The 21,870-nt window shown below is 37.5% G+C and overlaps 1 protein-coding gene and 1 long non-coding RNA gene across 15 annotated transcripts in view; one reads left to right on the top strand and one right to left on the bottom strand.

The window, feature by feature from the left end:
* Positions 1 to 16,922, top strand: part of LOC140633185 (uncharacterized) — an 82,540-nt gene extending 65,618 nt beyond the window's left edge. For both annotated transcript variants that reach the window (XR_012030808.1, XR_012030806.1), the window contains exon 6: positions 16,625 to 16,922. This is a non-coding gene — a long non-coding RNA (uncharacterized lncRNA). The remainder of the gene's footprint in view (positions 1 to 16,624) is intronic.
* The window catches only part of ARHGAP21 (Rho GTPase activating protein 21), a 136,324-nt gene that overhangs the window by 81,033 nt on the left and 33,421 nt on the right, over positions 1 to 21,870 (bottom strand). The window lies entirely within an intron of this gene.

Below are 21,870 nucleotides of genomic sequence, written 5' to 3'. Positions count from 1 at the left end.
TGAAGGATAAAGGTTATTTTTCTGGGCTTAATTACCCAAATAATTTGGTTAAGATTTAAGCGGTGACTGGATCCTCCTTTTGTGATTCAAATGAGAGAATCAGTTTATACATTCACAAGCCCCTCCCCCCAATTTATTCAGTAAATAAATATTGAGTACCTACTCTGTATCCAACATTGTTCCACCCAGTGAGGATACAAGAGTAAATAAAATATATATAATTTATTGTTTTCCAAATTAAGCTTCTTATTTTGAGATAATTACACATTTACATGTGCTTGTCGGAAATAACACAGAGGGATCTCTTAATCTTTATGCAATTTCCCTCAACAGTAACATCCTGGAAAACTACAGTATATACCACAACCAGGGTAATGACATGGATACCATCCATTCAACTTATCCAGAGCAGTTTTACTTGTATCCTGTTTATGTTCAGTTCTATGCAGTTTTATCACTTGTGTAGGTTTGTATATTCACCACCAGTCAAGAGACAGAAGAATTCCATCACCACAGGATCTCTCCTGTGGCCCTTTCAGAATCAATCCACTCTCTCCCTTCACCCCTCACCCAGGCCCTGACCTAGGCAACCGCTACTCTTCCGTATTTCTATCATTTTGTCATTTCAAGGATGTTATATACATGGAATAATATAGTCAGTAAACTTTTAGGAATGCCTTTTTTCACTCAGCATAATTCTCTGGAGATTCAGTGAAGTGGTTGCATGTGTCAATAGCTCATCCCTTTCATTGCTGAGTAGTACTCGATGGTATAGATGTACCCCAGTTACTTTAAAGGACATCTCTGTTGTTTCCGATTTGGAGCTACTATGTATAAATAGGTTCTGAACATTCATATACAGGTTTTGTGTGAACATAATTTCCATTTCTCTGGGATAAACATCCAAGAGTGCAACTGTTGGGTGATTAGGTAACTGCATGTTTAATTTTGTAACAAACTGCCCAAACTGTCTTCCAGAGTGAATATGCGATTTTACATTCCAAGATGTATGAGTGATTAGTTTCTTTGCTTCCTCAACAGCATTTGGTACTGTCATTATTTTTTATTTTAGCCATTGTTATAGGTGCACAGTGCTAGGTACTGTGACCATAATTTGCATTTCCCTCGTGGCTAATAATATACATCTTTTCATGTGTTGCCATCTCATTATATAATTGTGAAGAACAAAAGACTCTCCAAGACATAAACAAGATCAATAAATGCTTTCATGTTACACATGGGGAAATTGAGACCCAGATGGGTAAGTGATTTATCCAAGATTACTGCTGGCTAGTATGGGGCAAAAATTAAAATCAAGGTTTCCTGAATCTGAAGCTAGAATAGCTCCCCTCTATCATATTATTTTTCATCTCTTTTACTCTGTAGTCAGCACAGATTCTTCTCCCCAGTAGCTCTTTGATCTAATTTATTACATTTTTATATTCCACTTTTCCTGCAGAACCCTGACTTTAGCACTTTAGAAATTATAGATGTATAAAATTTATTTTGAGTGTATTATTAAGACTTGGCCTCACAGCTCCCAAATACATTCAAGTTTTCATTTCTTTTCCTTTGAATATATATATAAACCTCTTATATTATGATTTCATGCTTGGAAGTTTCTGAAATAAGCCTACTATGTCTTGTTCTACTAAGGTCTTCACAAAAATGAAGAGGATGGGATGAAGAAGAATAAGCAATTTCCTTTTTGATCCCTACAAACTTTTAAAGATTTCTGAATGCAACACAGCTCAGTTGTTTCTATTATTCCATCTTCCCAGAACATCACACTGAATCCTCTCCAGCCTCCTATCTTTTCCCTACAGGACAGAAAGGAAGGTTATACTTCTTTCCACATAGAAAGAGAAGATGAAAAGAAATACACATTCGTGCCTTCTCCACTCTTTCTTCTACTGAGCCACAGAGCCATTTGATCTGTTGCATTTTATAAGGGCAAAGCAGAGGCACACAATGAAGGACACAGCAGTTACAGATCCCTCCACTACAAAGACCCCTTACACATGCCCCTCACCATACTTCTCACCTCCCCACCATGAGCACCAATTCATGTACTAACGATATCAGAATCCAAGAAGTAAAGAGGTGACTAGAACAATAGCAGTTAAATTCCTGTGGATTAAGAACTGTCATTTGATCCCCTTGAAAGACTTCATAACAAGGTCACTTGATTGAATAAATAATAACTCAAGGTTAAAAGAAGCCAAAATAAAGGACAAAAACAAACTCCATAAAATCCAGATATAACAATTAGACAAAGCAATCTAAAGGAGTGAAAGGGGATCCCTGGGTGGCGCAGCGGTTTGGCGCCTGCCTTTGGCCCAGGGCGCGATCCTGGAGACCCGGGATCGAATCCCACATCAGGCTCCCGGTGCATGGAGCCTGCTTCTCCCTCTGCCTGTGTCTCTGCCTCTCTCTCTCTCTCTGTGACTATCATAAATAAATAAAAATTAAAAAAAATTAAAAAAAAATAAAGGAGTGAAAGAAGGTATAAGGGGGAAATGATCATGTAAGAATAAAGGAAATTAAAAAAAAGAATAAAGGAAATTAAAACCTCACAGAAGAGAATTCAAACTGGTATGAGAGAACTTTTTAGGATAATGGAAATGTTCTAAAAGTAGACTGTGATCAAAATTTCACAACTGTATAAATTCAGTACAAGCCACTGAAATGTATGCTTACAGTAGTAGGTGAATTTTATAGTATGTAAATCATACTTCAATAAAGATATTTTTTAAAAACTCAGGTAAAAAGTACAAAGTCTAAATGTTATCCTGCACTGTCATGAAAGTAAACAAGAGTAATGAAAGAATGCCTACACATACAACAAATACATAACCCCTCAGCTATCTTTTTAACTACTTGTAGTTTAAGTAGAATGGAGATAGCTTCCTAGTACATTCCAAGAATCATTTATGATAAACCATAAAAAAAGCATTCATATTGTTTCACCTTAAAAGATTCTAATATTGATTCTATTACACCTAAGATTATGAGACCTCCTCCTATCTCTTTGAAAATGATTTATTTCATCTTACCACTGACAATGTTAGTAGTACCATTTATTTTATTTTTTTAAAGATTTTATTTATTTATTCACGAGACAGAGAGAGAGAGAGAGAGAGAGAGAGAGGCAGAGACACAGGCAGAGGGAGAAGCAGGCCCCCTACCAGGAGCCCGATTCAGGACTCAATCCCAGGACCCTGGGATCATGACCTGAGCCAAAGGCATCTGCTCAACCACTGAGCCACCCAGGCGTCCCAGTAGTACTGGTTGCATAAAGTAAGATTTTCTTCCTTATATATTCTGGGGCCAGACTTTTTAACACTGAAGCAACACCTTTTTAATTTGTCACTTGCTAAGAAAACACAAGATTTGAATGTCTGCGTCCTTTTTTTCATCCTTTTACATACATGAAAGTGTTCTCATAATCACAGCTGTCATCTGGCTGGATGTTTTTCTATCATTACTGAGGGAGATGGCTTGCACAGGGGGTACAAGCAGGGACTCTGGAGCCAGTCCCAGGGTCCTTGATTCTCCAGATGTGGGCCCTGGGCAAGTCCCCCAACATACCTGTGCCTCAGTTCCTCATCTTTACTGTAAGGATGATAATTACAGTGCCTACTTCATAAGCTTCTCGTGAGATCTAATGAGTCAAAGTTTATCAAGTGTTTAAAACAGTATGTCACACATACTAAGCACTAGTTAACTGCTTAAAAAAAAAAAAACACTGAGGTTACCAATGAATAATGACTTATTTCAAAAATGTATCATGAAAGCCCTTTCTAGATACCCAGGAGAATGGCATATAAAACACAGTTTTTCTGAAAGGAAAGACATTCAAGACAAAATCTTGAATAGACATTAAACTTTCTACTAGATTTTTATATACATCACAGTAAGTCTGATGGAAAAATGGGCTCACAGTAGTTGAGTAATCTGTCAAAAACAAAGGGCTAATAAGTGACAGAGCTCTTTCTGCTCTGTCAGAAGCAGAAAGGAAATCACAACAATCATTTAGCTTGCACTCATTCATTCATGCTTTCATTTTTGAGAGAGAGAGAGAGAGCAAGAGCATGTGGGAGGAGAAGGGAAAGAGGGAGAGGGAGAGAGAGAGACTCCCAAGCAAGCTCCATGCACAACACAGAGCCCAAAGGGGAGCTCAGGCTCACAACCCTGAGATCATGATCTGAGCGGAGACCAAGAGTTGGATGCTTAACCAGGTGAGCCACCTGGGCAAGTCACCCAGGCATCCCTACATATTGTTTATTTTTAAAGCACTTCCTCTATAATCCTAATGCCACAGAGAGTTAACCTTATAACGAATTATTCTTCACATATTGGGCTTCCTTGATATGGTGCTTCTCTGCAAAAATTTTCAACATATGTGGAAACATAATGCTTTTTTTTAAGAGTCTGTTTAAATTCCAATTGAGCTAAGACTCTTGAATCAACTTTTATATGCTAAGTATGGTTGGCAGCCCTTCACTTGCAGCTTCTGTTTATAGAGTCCTCCTAAAGTTTTTTTTTTTTTTTTGACAATCCAGGATAACAATTGGAATTACTCTGATGTTGAATATTAGATGTATCTAAATATGTTTTTCCAAGAACTAATTCTAATTTTCAGGAGATATTTTAATATTTCAGAGATAAAAGATGATGATCAAAGAAATGGAAAAATCTAGATGACTTTAGTTTTAAAGTATTTCAAATTAAACACTTGGACAATTTAAAAAATATAACTCTTAATTTTTCAGTTTATTATTTACTTGGACATTCCTATAGTATTTTCTATCTAAGCCAACTGTTGATATTGGTCCTTTCTGCTGCTGTTCCTAAATGGTTTCACTTACCATTATTTTGAATCAACTAGTATTTGTTTTTATGTGATTCCTTTTTACTCAGAGTTCTGGATTTTCATGTAATTTTTTACCTAGCAATGCACTTTCCTCACTTCTGTCTCTTTCTCTCTGATTTTCAGATCCCAACATTTCAAAGACACAAATTCTTAATTACTCAATTTTATAACTTTGCCCTCATAAAAGATAGCTGTTTCAAATCTGAAATAAATTAAAAAACATTGGAAAGAATGTTGTGAAATTTCTAGAAATGTTTAATAGTTTAAACTACTATCATGACTCAAAAAGTTATTCCTAACTTTCTTATGACACATATAACCTGGTAACAATATTATCAGTCTCATAAAATGACAAGATGGTAAGAATCAGAATATACTTCCTTCATAGCCAATGACCCATTCAGACTCATTTCCTGGGCAAATCCGCTGAGTTGTTTTTTCAGTAGTCCTGATGGATTTAGACAACACTTGTTTCATTCTCCCCCTCCGTTCTCCTTGTGACTAATAAAAATGTCTTCATGATAACTGGGGGAAAAGTCTGAGTTTGTTTGCTGAAACAGAGAAATTACTTTCAAAGTAGTATCTAGAATGAAAATTCTCATGTGCCACCTGGCATTTGTAAAGCTTTCCTTATAATTTGAGGGAATTCCGCCTTACGACTGATTCCAGAAGCAGGTATGACTGAATCTAGCTGGCATATTTTCTGTGTCCATTTTTTTCTTCTTTAACGGTCCCTGACATTACTTTCTAATTCTGTTACTTAACATATTCATTAATGTTAATTAAGGGAGGGTGGGGAATGTGACTAAGCTATTGGCCAGAAAGAGGAGGAAAAGGGCTGATGAACCACCACCCAAACTCTGATGTGGTTCACTGATTTTCACTGATGTAGAAAATTCCATTGTGAATATAGCACATCTTACTTATCCATTATCCTATAAATGGAAATAAGACTAATAGAGTTTTTTCTAGTTATTTTGCTATCATAGTAAAAAAAAAAAAAAAAGCATCTACGAACATCTCCTCGTTGGAAGGATGATGTCCTTTAAACTACAGTTTCTTTAAAGTATTTACATAGGATTTACCTGCTTTCTTTAAGGCATTTACATTGGTTTATATTCTGTTTAGATGGTTTCTTTTGATATTCATCTGGTATGGGATATGTCTTTATAATTTAATGCCTGAAGATGGCTTGTTAATATAGTAAATTTCAATGTGTAGTTCAAAAATCTGGTCTGGACAATGGCCATAAGCAAACACCATCATAGTATATCCCTATCCTCCTACTTCACCAAGAAGAACATATGGTTTAGGAGACTATCTCCCTTTGAACACACAGATTTGCTCAATATTGCCCCCTCAAAGTTTCTCTCATGCTCCCTTGGTACTATCTTTGGAAATACTTAAAACTCATCTCTCATTAAAAAAAAAAAATATTTATGGCTTCGGTTTTAGAGAAAAAAACAACAAATGAAAAATGTTTTTATAAAGTATTCTGTACACACTGCACACATTGCAGGGCTGTTTTCTAAACAGCTCAAAGCCTAAATTCCATTTTATATAGAGGAAATATTTCAACTTCAAGATACATCATTGGGGGGCTCGGGGGGCTCAGTCAGTTAAGTGTCTGCCTTCAGCTCAGATCTTGATCCCAGAACCCTGCATCAGATGCTCTGCTCAGCGAGGAGTCTGCTTCTCCCTCTCCCTGTGCCCTCCCCCCTGCAAACACCATTCATGCCCACAGGTTTGCTCTCTCTCAAGTAAATAAATAAATAAATACATCATTATATCAAAATTCTTCAAATATTATCTACAATTAAATATGAGAATAAATGATGCTAAATGTTCAAATGTGAGCATTTACGGAGTCTCACCTATGTGTTAAACCATATTTAACTGTTACTACAACTTTGAGCAATATATTTACATTTTTTTTAAATGAGGCTCAGAGAAGTAAAGTGACTTTCCCACAGTCATAAAACATACAACTCCAACTGTAGAGACCTCTTCTCTAAAAAACAGCTCTTTATCCAAAATGTAAAAGACCCCAATCTGATACTTATATATTCCAGTGAAATTTTGAATTACTTACCTGGGACTATGTTTTTCATATAAAGAATGTTTGCTAAGCCTTAAAATACTCATGACTTCTAAATATTTCAGTTTTTAAAAAGTTCATCACCCATTTATTAATAGCAAATAAAACTAGGTACACAGTAAATTAACTCAAGTATTTATTTAATCTAATAAATTTTCCTCCTTATGTTACATGGCATACTTAAATCCATACAGAAGAATCATCTACTATATACTTCAATCATTTTCTTTCTTTTTTTTTAAAGATTCATTTATTTATTTGAGAGACAGAAAGATCATGTGGGGGTGGAGGGGGTATGTGCAGAGGGACACAGACTCTCAAGCAGACTTCCTGTTGAGCGCAGAGCATGACGCAGGGCTCAATCTCACAACCCTGACATCATGACTGAACCAAAATCAAGAATCTGAGGCTTAACCTACTGAGTCACCCAGGTGTCCCTCAAGCCTTAGATAAAGCCTTAGATAATTTAGATTTTACAGAAATCAAAATTCTAATATAAATACCAGGAAAAAATTATATTTCACAGAAATTTATCAGTTTGACTGCTGGACACCTTCTGAGCATACTAGGAAGAGATTTATGCCAAATAATGACTGATAACTGGGATGCCAAAATTATTTAAATATGCTTTACATAAACTTAAATATTATTTTTATTTAGCTAAAAGAGCACAGAATTATGTACTTCTCTAACAAACCATATAGAATACTACATTAATCAGTATTAAAATTTCTGCTTAGCTGCACTTTACTTTCCTGTATTTTAATAAATATGGAACTTCATAAAGGCAGGAGAGAGCCAAAGATTGGGAAGAAATAAATTACTTACTAAATGCATATTTAAAAGAATACAGTAGCGGTCAATCACATTTAGCATATATCCAAACAATAAAACAAGAACATTATATCACACAATGTTCACAGTTCAATACCATTTATACAAGGATCATCATTTTGCCCACATCACCAAAGCCTATCTGGCTCTACTGAGAATTTATAATCTATTGCGTTTTAAACATATCTACCAAAATGAAGGAAAACAGTTTTAGTTACATTCTTCATTTGCTGCTATCTTGCCAGAAATTATCTGCTAATCATAAACATCCAATAACAGAATTGATCATTTAGAGCAAGAAACATACCTCTCTCTCTTCCAAATATAGTACTATGCTGCTAGAACTGTCTTCTTAAACATGAAGTCAATCAGTTCTTAAATTCTCATTTCATGAGGTTTTCAAATTATAAAGGAAAGATAATGAATTTCCAAAACACTTTTCTACTAAGGACTTCTGAAGGGAATTACTCTTTACTGTTATGAAGTTTAGTTAAGACTTTTATTAACAATATTCTCTCCAGATAGAGAAAGACACAGAATAAAAGATACTACATGAAAATTGATCAGAAAAAGAAAAACAGAACAAAACAAAAAAAACAGGGGCACCTGGGTGGCTCAGTTGGTTAAGTGTCTGATTCTTGATTTCAGCTCAGGTCATGCTCTCAGGATGGTGAGACAGAGCCCCAGGTTGGGCTCTACGCTGGGCATGGAGACTGCTAAAGAGTCTCTCTCCCTCTCCCTCTGCCTGCCCCCACCAATAAAAATAAAATAAAATAAAATAAAATAAAATAAAATAAAATAAAATAAAATAAAATAAAAAATAAATAAAATAATAAAATAAAATAAAAAAATAAAATAAAACAACCAACAACATGGTTCTACAGTGTCCTAGAAGATGTAGTCAAATGAAAGTTTCCACACTTCTATCTGGGAATATACAACCTTTTTGCAAACTCACTTGGCAATATTTATCAAGAGACTTAAATTTTTTTTTGAGACTTAAATTTTATACCTTTTAACCTAATCACTAGCAAAATAATGAGACAAAAAAAAGAAATAATAATAAGAGACAATGGCAAAAATTCATATTTATAAGATATTCACTCAAGGTATTATAACCTCAAATTGGCAATTAAATGTCCAACAATAGTGACAGAAAGGAATAGCTAAAAAAATAGCTAAAAAATAACAAATAAAGAAAGGAATAGCTAAGTAAAATTATGATAGCTACTGAAGTCATAATTGTGAAAAATTATTAATGGCACAGGAAATGAATAGCATGCCCAAAATACAATCCTTAGGAAAGCAGTAAAATATAAAAGTCAGAATATGATAAAATTTATTTTAAACACACACAATCTTTGGGATCTAGGGCCAGTTTCCTACTGTTTTTATACAACTCATAGATTTTCTATAATGAACATGCCTGCGAGCACTAATAAATTTTCCCATCAGCCTTTACCGTAGCATGTGCCTTGCTGACAGGCTGTATTCTGAAAATTCCATCTGTGCTGAATGGTCCACTCCCTTGTCAGTGCCAAAGTACCTTGCAGCAGAACTCCCCAGCCACTGTACTCCAGTACTGTGAAGCAGTCTCCCAGGCCGTTACAGAGCTTCCTTACTCCAGAACATATCCTACCATGTTGTAGTTACTTGTTTATACAATTGTCTTTTTAATCGGAGCAGCTTCCTAAGGAGACGGTCCACGTCTCATTTGTGCCCAACAAAAACCTGACAGAAAGTAAGACATAAAAAACGAACTAATTTTTTAAAAAGATTTTATGTATTTATTCATGAGAGACAGAGAGAGGTGGAGACATAGGCAGAGGGAAAAGCAGGCTCCCCGGGAAGCCCGATGCAGGATTCAATCCCAGGACTTGGGATCACAACCTGAGCCAAAGGCAGATGCTCAACCACTAAGCCACCCAGGTGTCCCTAAAAACAAACTAAATTTAAATGAATTAAATGAATAGAGTTTACATAAAACAAGAATAATATAAAATGATGACTTTAAAATCTTGTGTGCAAGTCCTCCCGTTCACTTTTTTCCCTATATTTCTCAAGTCAGTAAATGTTAATAGTTTTGTTTCATATCAAACAAAGATAGAGAAATACACACAAAACTCGAATATAGATAGCCTATTTTTACACATATTTTCTTATAAAGAAGCTTTATTAACATGAGTTATTTTCAGAAGCTACTTATTTTCTGATATGAATAAAATCTTGTTTACTCTGAATCAGAGAACAGATTTTATTTTTAGGTTAAAAACAATTCTATCCGTACCCTTTGGGCAAGCAGGAATCTCCAATTTAACCTTAAATTTCAGTTCATTTTAGCTACCAATGAATAATGAAGTCCCCTCTGAGGGGTAGAGAAGACATAGATATAGACAGTCAGACAGAAACAGTTGGTTAAGTGTCTGATTCTTGTGAAACATGACTCTAGTGAAACATGATTTCACTATTTGAAGCACTACAACGATCTAGATAGAATGTCAGGGACTCATCTTGTTAAATGTACATACAAATGAATTTTCCAAATCTAAGTTAATTTAGGATTATAATGACATTACATTGGCAACCAATGTTAGTAGTTGACTCAATTTCATTAGACTGAACTATACAGACTATAATTTCACTAAATTTTATGGAGCTAGACTGAAACATAGAGATAATATAATCCAACTTGGTCATTCAGAACATTTCATAAAAGAGAACACTGATTCTCAGAGGGGTTAAGTAACTTGCCAAAAGTTACACAATTATAGGTGACCCAAACTATTCATTAGGGTCCAAACTGAAGTAGATAGAGTAGGTCAGGGAGAGAGTATTGCATCAGACATGAAGCATTCATTTCCTTACTAGCTCTTAATGAATACAGCCTATCATAGTCTGATACTTTCAGGAGTGCAAGGATATCCTGATACATAAGGTAAGATCTGTCCTCCAAGAACCTGTACTCCAATGAATAGAAAGATGGTGTGAAGCTTAAAGGAAGAGGCATAAAAAAGTACTTAGAATTACTGGATCTTAGAAATAGGGTACTTTTTTCTTTCCCTGACATTTGGTTGAAAGGTAGCCTAAAACAGAAGCTCAGGATACAGAGCATCAAATATACAGAACTGCTCTGTTTGGGGGAGAGGGGCAGGGAGAGTTTGTACTGAAACCTGCTCTATTCTACTAGTTCTACAGAAACTCCAATAGTCTGTAAGGAGCTTATAAATCAGAGATCTAGTTCAACTAACTTATTTCATAAATACAGAAACAGGCCCAGAGAGACTCGCCAATGGTGTCATAGCTAAACAGAGCCATAGTTTGGACTAGTTTCCAGTCTTCTAATCCTGGAACTTCTCCACTACACTACAACACTAATAGACTGTTTTAGCAATTTGGGATAACAGCTAATGGATAATAACCTATCTTTCTTTTTCCTTTCATAATTTGTTTATTAAACACATACTATATGTTATGTTCACTAAAGGAAAATTAGAAAATAAAGCTAAGCAAAAAGAAAATAATTCAACTAATCTACCATTCCTCCTCCAGAGAAAATTGATGTCAATACTTTGGTGTATATATTTCCTTCCAGACTTTTTTTTTTGTAAATATATATAAATACACACTTTAGAAAAATGTCCTTCAAATCTACTTATTTTTATTTAGTAGGTTTTGAATGTCTTTTCATATTAATATATTTATCTGTGCATTGAAGGCTGCATAGTATTTCATCATATGAATAAACCACAATTTATTTGTTCATTCTTCTCTTTTAGGTATGTATATGGACCATTAAACTTTCTTATTCTACTATTGCTATTAGTATTAGTATTATTACTATTATAACTATTTTATAGAAAATCTCTGTGAAAAACCACCAGTAGTTTTTAGGATAAATTTTAAGAATGGATTTGCTACCTCAGTTTTGTTTTTAGTTTTACATACAAAATTTCAAAGTGCTATCTATACAACAGAGAACAAAGTCACAAACACGCTGACAACATTTGAGCCAGCTGTATCCATATTCTAGTGTACAACAGGTAATCATCTTCTAATTTTTGCAAAGATGCTATGATGAAAAATGATTCTTGTTTTAACTTTTTGTTTCTTTCATTAGTAGTGAGACTAAACATCTTTGCATATAACATCCTATTCTTAAAGACCTCTAATATAAATAATATGGAAAAAAAATATACGGAGAGTCTCCAGCTCAAGACTGAATTACAAAAGAACATGTCATCATTGGAGTTCAGAACACAGTTCGTGTACGAGATTATAAATGAGGGTTGACAGTAATAGCTTAAAACATGGTTGTAGAAAGCAAAGCAAGATCCCTGGGAACTAGAAGGAGAGCTTAAAATACACAGGAACTCAGAAGCGACCACATAGGGAAACAGACCCCAGATCTTAAAGAGTAAGTAGACAGTAAGTCGCTTCCGGAAAGAGGGCCAAACTGTTTCAGGTTCAGAGCAATCTGAGGACTGGGATGTACCATAACATCAGGTGGAGACATCTAGCTTTGAGTTGCCAGGTCCAGCAAAGGCAAACAAGATGATGTGATCTAACAGCATCCAGAATCCCCTGGGAAAGACAGGGCTCAGAGATGGAGCAACTGGGCTGCCATCCAATTTCTAATGTAGTGATGTACAGTCTGCATATGCCTTTCAAATGCGTCACGATTTCTTGGTCAAACTCAATGGTGGTTTTTTTTTTATTTCAAACACTTAGATACATAAAAAAATTCCAAATGCAAGAGGATCTTGTTTTATACTTTGTTCATAAAAAGTTATAATTAAATATTAAGTATTTTATACACACTTTAGAGGCACTGGTGGAGCTTAGTATTAAAGGAACTCTGGGATAAAGCATTTGGAAGGCAATAAATTATTTTAATCATTCCATAATTTATGTCCTATAAATATAACTGGTTTCAACATAACATATTTCTGGAAACTACATTATAAAATGGATTATTTTTAATAGATAATACTTTCACAAAGAAAAAGCCCTTTAATTGGCTAAACACAGAAATGATTTAACAGTATATCAGAAAAGCAAAGATTTAACAATTTAAAGCCTCTAGAACCATTTAAAAATACAAACTGTTAAAATTTTTAAATAGGCATAAACACACCAGCTGCATATTACACAAAGAGAATCTTAAAAGTATTATAAAATACATACAATACTCATAAAAAATACAAATCCAACATATCATAAATTTTACTAAAAATTTATGTTAGAAATAAGATGAGCTTGAAAAACCAAACGGGAATTATATATTTAAAAAGGGGCTTTTTACTTCCCTTACACTCCTTTGCTTTGGTTACAGCACAGGTGTTTATGGTTGCAATGGATGCCACAGGGCGTTTCCTTAAATACTAGCTGCCTGGACCATCTCCCAAATCAATTTCCAGATTTTTATTGATGATGCTGATGCTTTTGTTGCAGAATTAATGCAAATTTTGACTAAATAACTGTAATTTCCAAAGGAAGAAATAAGAGTCTACCTTCTTATAAACTAGTCCTATTTTTTGAAGACTGATTTTCCATTCACTCTGTGTCTGGATCTTCTATCTTTAAAAGCCTTTATATTCAAGTAGATAGTGTCAATGAGCACAATATTTAGTAAGTGGTTCTTAAGGACTTCTGACAAATTGAAGGCCTGATACTGATAATAACTTGCTTTGGTTACTCAAATAGAGACTACTCAAAGAACTGAAAATTGGATGACAGTCCATTCTTATGGATTTTTTTTAACAGTATACTCAAAGAAATTAGGTAACAAGTTCTTAGAGCTAGTGAATCAAAGGTAAAAGATCTGAACAGACACTTCACAAGAGATGGACTCCAAATAGTAAATAAGAAAAGATGCTCAACTTCATTAGGCAAATGAAAGTTTAAATCATGAGATACTACTAAACATACATCAAAATCTCTAAAAAAAATTTTTGTTTTAACTGACAATCAATTATTAGCAAGGATGTAGAGTAACAAGAATTTTCAGATACTGCTGATGGGAGTATAAATTGGCACAATCACTTGAAAAACTGCTTATGGTATCTGTTAAGGTTTGGCCATAAAATGTGTATCCTGTGTCCCAGTAACTTCACTCCTAGATATAGCGGAAATCCACACATATAAAAAACTCTGTTCAAAATGTTCATAGCAGTATTTATTTGTAAAGGCTAAAGACTGGAAAGAAGCCAAATGTCCATCAAATGAGTGAATAAATAAATCGTGGTAGACTCATATGATGAACTACTATAAATAAAATTTTAGGGATCCTGGGTGGCACAGCGGTTTAGCGCCTGCCTTTGGCCCAGGGCACGATCCTGGAGACCCGGGATCAAATCCCACGTCGGGCTCCCGGTGCATGGAGCCTGCTTCTCCGTCTGCCTATGTCTCTGCCTCTCTCTCTCTCTCTCTGTGTGACTATCATAAATAAACAAAAATTTAAATAAATAAATAAATAAATAAATAAATAAATAAATAAATAATAAAATTTTACGAATTTACAGCTAATGCAACAACACAGATGAACTTCAAAGATAATACTGAGTAGGGGTGCCTTGGTGGCTCAGTCAGTTAAGCATCCAATTCTTGATTTAGGCTCAAGTAATGATCTCAGCTAGTGAGATTGAGCCCATGCAGGGCTCCAGGCTGGGCGTGGAGCCTCCTTAAGATTCTCTCTCCCTCTCCCTCTTCCCCTCCCCCTTCTATCCCTACCCCCCACCCACCTACCCACACTCTCTCCTTCTCTAAAAAATATATATAAACCAAATAATAATAATAATAACACTAAGTAAAAAAAAAGCCAAAACAAAAGAGTACACATAATATGATAGCATTCATGAAATTCGAAACAGGCAAACCAAAACATGGTGATTATCTTTAGAGGAGAGAAAAGTGACCCCAAGAGGCATAATAGAGGCTACTGAGGAGCTGATAGGCTATAGCTTGATCTGGTCAATGATCCACAGAAGTGTTCACTCTATAAAATTCATCAAGCTATGTATTCATGATTAATGCATGCTGTAATTGCAAGCATCTGTTTAAAATGTTTACATGTTTATGAAAACATAAATCTGATTATGTTACTGTTGCACTAAAAACCCTGGAATAGGCTTCCCATCACACTGGGAAGGAAATCCAAAGCTCATAGACCCTCCATGACCTTGTTTCTGGATATGACTCTGACCTAATTCCTACTTCCTCTCCCCCTCCTCACCAGTTCCTGCCACACAAGTCTCAAACATACCAAGCTCTTTCCCATCTTAGAGGCTTTATCTTTGCAATTCCCTCTACCTGAGTGCTGATAACTATACGACTTGCTTCCTTAATTCCTTCAGGATTCTATCTACACATTATCTATTCAGAGGAGTTATTCTGTTCGGAGGTGCTTTTCTTAACTACCTTATCTCTCTCTCCATCACTCCATTCTGCTTTATTTTTCCTCACAGCACTTATCACAATCTGAAACATGTTTGTTTGATTGACTGATGATTGACTGATTTTCTGTTTCACCCTCCCCCCCCACCATTAAAATGTAAGTCCATAAGAGCAGGGACTTTGTTTTGCTCACACTAGAACAGTACAGGTACAAATAAAAAACTATTGAATGAATAGAAAATGAGTGTTTTCTTTTCCCATAAAGGAAATTTTATATTTTAATTACTTATTTTTGTGTCTATTTGTTTAAATCTGTCTTCCCTACTTGATTATAATCTCCAAGAATACAGACATACACGCTCAGGATTTTATAGCTAATACCTATCACAGAAGCCAGGTAAAAAGCAGGTACTCAATAAATATTTGTGGAAGCAACAGATATACGTCAATGCAACAGTGAAACTTCATTGTTTTCTAAGCTGGCTACACATTAGGATTACTGTCTGAATTAAGCTCCTTAATTTCAAGGCCCTAAAAAGCAAGCACCATTTCTCCTTCACCACTAGGCATAGGCCCAGAATCATCCATTTAGCAAAGTATTTTGACTGATTAGCATTATTTATGGTAAGCTTAATATAAATTCCCATTCCCTCCTGTGCAGAAAAGAGTTAATCTAGCAGGCCTGGGACTTCATCCTGAAGAGAGGCCTGCTTACTAGGTAGGTCCTGGGTTGTCATCTGAGTATTTGGATTCCAGATGGGGGCTCTCACCATACCGTAACCGATTAAAGTGGCTTACTGTATGTAACCTGTGTGTGCAGACAACACGGTTTATGCCGAACACCTGCTTTCCTTCTGGGAGTCTGGAATTTTGGTCCACGTCAGGCAGGTCATTGTCTCAAATGAGCTTCCCTGGTAGACACTTCATACATAGTGTCACGTTTTGATGCTGGAGGAATTAAGTGTATCGTGTGTGACTCCACTGGATGAGACTCCTGAAGCTTGTATGGTTTTCTCTGAGCTTTGTCCCAGGATGCCTTTTCTTTTGCTGATTTTGTTTTGTGTTCTTGGCTGTTATGAAATCATAGTTTAGTACTGCAACATGCAGAACCCTGTAAGTCCTCTGAGCACATCATCAAACCAAGGGGGTTTGGGGGGATCCCTAACATACTTCCCAGTTCTGAAATGGATTATAATCAATCCCAACAAAAGAAGAAAAAGAACAGTGATCCCCACCTTTTGGAGTTCATGCCTACAGATAATCCGCTCTGCTTGAGTGTCAGCTAGACCTGGTGAATTCTAATAAATGGAATTCACCAAATGTGATGGGATGTCAAGATTAGATTACAAAAGACTTGTGACCTCTGTGTTCCCCACACTTTGTGTCTCTCTTGCTCTTCTCTCTTATTCCTTCTTATGAAATAGGCTGCCATCTTGTGAGCTGCCCTCTGGAGAGGCCCATGTGACCAGAAACCACGGATAGTCTCCAGCCAACAGCCAGCAAAGAACTGAGGCCCTCACAGCTCATGAGAAACTGAATCCCACCAGCAACCACGTGAGTGAGCCTGGAAGCAGATCCTTCTCCAGGCAAGCTCTGAGATGATGTCAGCGCTGGCTGACCCTGAGTGTGGCCTCGTAAGACACTGAGACACTCTGGGCCAGAGGACCCGGTGAAACCACGCCTGGAATTTTAACCAGCAGAAACAGAGATAATAAATGTTGTTGTTCTAAGTCACTGGATTTTGTATGTAATCTGTTTCCCCGCAGTAGATAACTAACACATTCTATTACCTAAAACAACTAAAAATGTAGACAACATACATGAAACAATGGTTTCCAGACACTGGATATCAGATAACAAAGGACCATGACTGCTGGGGAAAAAAAGGAAATAAAATGAGCACTACTGCCCTAACATAGCCCACAGAGTGTCAAAGCCATGGCACACCTGGTGGCCTCCCTAAGTTCGAAGAAGCCACGGTGGCCCGTGTTTATAGCAGGGAATAAGACAAAGTAAGTGGCACAGGGAGGGAGCCCTGAACATTTGCCGGGAACTAGTGCTGTGTCCTCTGCACCCAGCCTTCAGCTTAGTACTCATGAGTCTCTATGAGGAAACCAGCCAGGAAAAGAACTGGAGGGACCAATCCCCTCAGCTCACACCAGGATGGGAAGAGTGCCGGTTCCCTCCCGAGAGAGTGGGGAAAACCCTGTAAATCATGGGCACCAGGTAAAATACTCCCAAGTCCTCATCACCAGCCAGGCAAAATTAGCACAAGACTAAAGCTGCTCTGATCCCACTATTAAGGCTTAAAAACAAGACTCAAAAAAAAAAAAAAAAAAAAAGGAAAAGAAAAGAGAAAGGATTATATGTCAATGGAGCTACAGGCCAACATGTATGGTTATGGGGAGAGCACAGCTGGGAGTAGTTGTGAGGGGTTTAGATCAATGATGGAATATAAAGCTGGATAATGGTTAAAACGAGGCATTTTACTTGACACAGGATTTAACACTGAAGCAAGGAATAAGACAGGAGAGGTTCGGATACATCATAGGGATGCCTCTAAGAAGCCTGGCAGGCACGATATCCCATATTAAATGAAATACAGATGCCAGAACCGCTGATGGTGACAAAAGGGATGAATATAAGACCGGAGAACTAGGCCTGCTCGATGGGTCTAATGGGTCAGACCGGAAAACCAACCAGCTAACCATGTTCCTTGGGAGGACCCAAGGACCCTGCCTTTACCCAGGCAATTTAGAATGTACTGATGCAGGTGGATCAGCTCCTGTCCCATGCAGGCCATACTGACAGCAGTATCTTCTGTCTACATCTGGGCTTCCTAAGGAGCAATGAGGATGACAGGATCACAGAAGAATAGAGCCCAGGAATCAGCACTTAACTTTTAGAGTCAAGGTGGAGAAATTCAGGACTGAATATCAAAATCAGAATGGCCTCCAGGGGTCCTCCCCCAAAATCTGCAGAGACAGATGATAAAACGTGTTGTTCCTGGGAGCCACCTGTCACTGGCTCACACTGGCCCCTGCAGAAGAGGGGAATGATGTCCCAGGGGGGACAGACCTTATTAAAGCACAGATGTGGGACAGCTGAAGCTGTTAGGTGCTGGAAGATGGGGGAAGGGAACTTGCTGCAAAAGGGGTCTGGGGAAAGGGGTAAGGGGCAAGGGGGGTGTGGGACAACAGGGAAAATAAAGGGGAGGATGCCTTTCCACAAGTGGAAAGAAGAGACCCCTTTCTGTTTTCCTACCTTTCTCTGTCTCTCTCCTCACCTTTCCTTCTCCCTCTCCTGTTATTCCCTGTTCAGGCCACATTTTCTCCAGTGCTCCCTAAACAGCCCATCAGTTGGAAGTATGCTTTTTCCACGTTATGAATACAGCTTTATAACTCCCATTTTATCTATTTTAAAAAAATTTTTTTTAGAAAGAGAGAGAATAGGGGGAGGAGGAAAGGCCAAGGAAGAAAGGGACAGAGAATCTTAAGCAGGTTCCATGCTTAGCATGGAGCCCAACACAGGGCTCGATCTGACATCTCTGAGATCATGACCTGAGCCGAAATCAACAGTCAGATCCTTAACTGGCTGAGCCACCCAGGTGCCCGCCCCCCCCATAATTCTCATTTTTAAAAGCTGAAACATTGAACACTATATTCTGGAACCAAGAGTTTTAGAGTATTATGTACTACATTTGGCGGGAAGGGGTAGGGGGGACAAGGGGGATGAAATTCTAAGGTACTCTGTAGACAAAACCAGGAAATTCTACAGCTCCTACATCTGTTTCTGTTTGGATACCCTTGGGAAAAGTAGGTACCACACACTTCAATGCGCCTACTGTAAATTTGCATTAAATGATAGACTTTCCCATTCATCACCTAAGCTAAAAGCCACTATGAATGGTACCCTACATAAGCAATGTTCCCCCTCAATCATGAATAAACATGGCATGACACAGGAGTTAAAATTTCATTCCTCAAATATATAGTAGCATATAAGACGTATCCTGCTTTTCTAAAACTCACTTTTTGTTAGAACTGGAAGAAAGAGCCCTGGGATCATCTAATCAGTTTACAGATAACAACACTAAAGTCTGGAGAATTAGCAGAATTGTTCAGAATCACACAACCAAGCAGTGGCGGAGCACACCAAGCACACGCAGGAGCTTCTACTCGTAATCCAAAGCTCCTTCTTTCCACTGGACCATCCAACTTCTCAAGCAAATGGTTTCCCCCCCAAAGATGGGGATTCAAAAGCTAGCATTTTCAGTACTTTCCTCCTTGTACCAAATCCAACCATCATCAAAAAGCCAAAACAGAGGAGTCTACCATTCCATTCATCCACACACCATTTAGTCTGTCCTTTACAAATCTGCTTCAGAGTTCCATTTTGTCTTTCTTATTAATTCAAACCTGAGTCGCCTCATCAACCAGAGCTCCCAGGCCAGAACATCTAGGCCAGGCATGGGCATAGCAGAGTCTGCGGCTGAGCCCTCTAGTTACTGATCCAGAGGCAGCTGGCTCCACGTGAACCGTCGGCTTGAACTACCTAGTTAAGCTAACTGCTTTGGATTCCAAATGAACCACTTTTCAGCTCCCAAGCAATCACACATATTGTTACATGACATTAATGATGCTACTTTTTAAAACTTTATTTCAACATCAAGCTCTGCTCAGGCAGCTCGGTTTATAATCACATTGCTTATATAACACAGTCACCAACTCAGAGTATATTCATACATGTACCTACATATTAGCGATGCTAAAGGCTCAGTATCGGAAACAAGGGAAGAGCCAAGAGTGACTCATCGACTAACCCACTATAGAAGGCACCAAAAACTCACAGCCACAGTAGTTATTGCAAAACCTAGTTCTCCCTTCTTCTGTTTTCTTACCTGTCTTACCCTGCTCTCTCCAGCCTTTTATCTCTACCTCCGTACTGTGTATCTGTCATTCCAGACATTCCTAACCCTTTCCTCTCCTCTCCCTGCTCCTTAGTCTTTCTTCAGTCCACTTCTGTCTACTACTCCTGAAACCGGCCATCAACTGAAAAAAAAAAAAAAAATATATATATATATATATATGATTTTTGTCATTTACTCTACATTCTTAATACAGCTTGCCAATTACCAATTTTGAGAGCTGATGCACGAATACTACATTATATCCACAGTAAAGAGGCGGTACGGTGTGGGTGTTAAGAGCAAGGGTTCCAGAGTCTGACTAACTGGGGTGCATCCTGCTCTGCAGCTTAATTGTGTGTGGCCCTGGGCAAGTGACCTAGCCTCCCTCCCCTTCGCCTCATCTCATATTTCATCTGTTTCCTGTAAAGTGGGAGCATGAAAATCATATCATCTCAACAGGGTCGTTCTAAGATTTAAAGGGGGTTAAGTATGTAAAGTGACACACGGTAAATACCCACTAAACATTGATTATTCTGCTCCCTTATGAAACACTGAAGTAAAAGTTCCTTCTGACATTTTTCAGTATTTTAGGGGCTTGGTGTTATGGATCCGTCATACGGCACAGAGATGTTTTTCCTCTCCTGTGCCTTCGACCAACAGTTCTGTCAGCTAAGGTTCTGAAGCTTTAGGTCATTCGTTATGTTACTGCCGAAACGTAGCAGTGATCTGCTTGGATTTCCCCTCACAATGACTAAGAGGCCTCATCCCTTCAATATTCCCAGCCTCCCTGATCTCACCTGCATACACTACCTGTGCAAAGTCAGCCCTCTGTGCATCGTGGCACAGTGAGTTGTATCCCTACACTCGTAATCAGTCCTGCTAACCCCACATTAACCAGGCCCCCCACCGACAAATTTCTCCAGTGTTACTTCCCACTGACAGCATCATGGCAATCTCCAATACAAGGCCATTTGTATGGAAGTGAGCAGTGAGCATAATGAGGACAGAGATGACTCAGAAGCATGCCACAAAGCCGCACAGAGGGTTGTCCTGGAGGTCAAGCCAAGAAAAAAGTCAATTTACATTATTCTGCCTAGCAAAGCTAAACCCTTGGGGTCCTTAACCAGGAGACCTCATTTTCAGGCTCCCTAATTAAAAAAACAAAGGAGCAATTAACCACTTATGCATTTTTTAATAAATATAATTATTCAAATAAGCTAGTAAGTGATAATACCATAATACTTTACATTTCCCTTAATTTTTAAAGGAAGACATAATGTAAAGTAATATTGAAAGGAAAACAGTTATATTAAGCATTTCTAAAAACAAGACCACATTTAGCTCTATCATTTAAGGCAGAGCTTTAATGTGCAGGAGAAATCTCCAGAGAATCTTGTTAAAATCAAATTTTGATCTTACAGGTCTGGGCTGGGACCTGAAAGTCTGCATTTCCTACAAACTTCAGGACGATGCAGACACTAGTGGTCTGTGGATCACACCTAAGAGTAGCAAGAAGTTAAGGTACCTTAAGTGTCGAAAGGCTTATTCCCAATTTCCTAGCTTATCAATTTAAAGCATCCTTTAACTGGTGTTAGAAGCAGCAACTTCTTCTAACAGCTGGAAGGAACAAAGTGATCTGCAGGCTACCAAACTGCTTCTTAACAAAAGGAGCCAAGAGAGGAGCTGGAGAAGAGGAAGGAGCTTCAAGAGGAAGCAATAAATAAATAAATAAATAAATAAATAAATAAAGTCCTCTGTAGC

This window comes from Canis lupus, chromosome 5 (assembly GCF_048164855.1).
Source record: "Canis lupus baileyi chromosome 5, mCanLup2.hap1, whole genome shotgun sequence".
NCBI lineage: Eukaryota > Metazoa > Chordata > Mammalia > Carnivora > Canidae > Canis > Canis lupus.
Note: the sequence above shows the minus strand (reverse complement) of the source record. Positions and strands in the feature narration are given on the sequence as shown.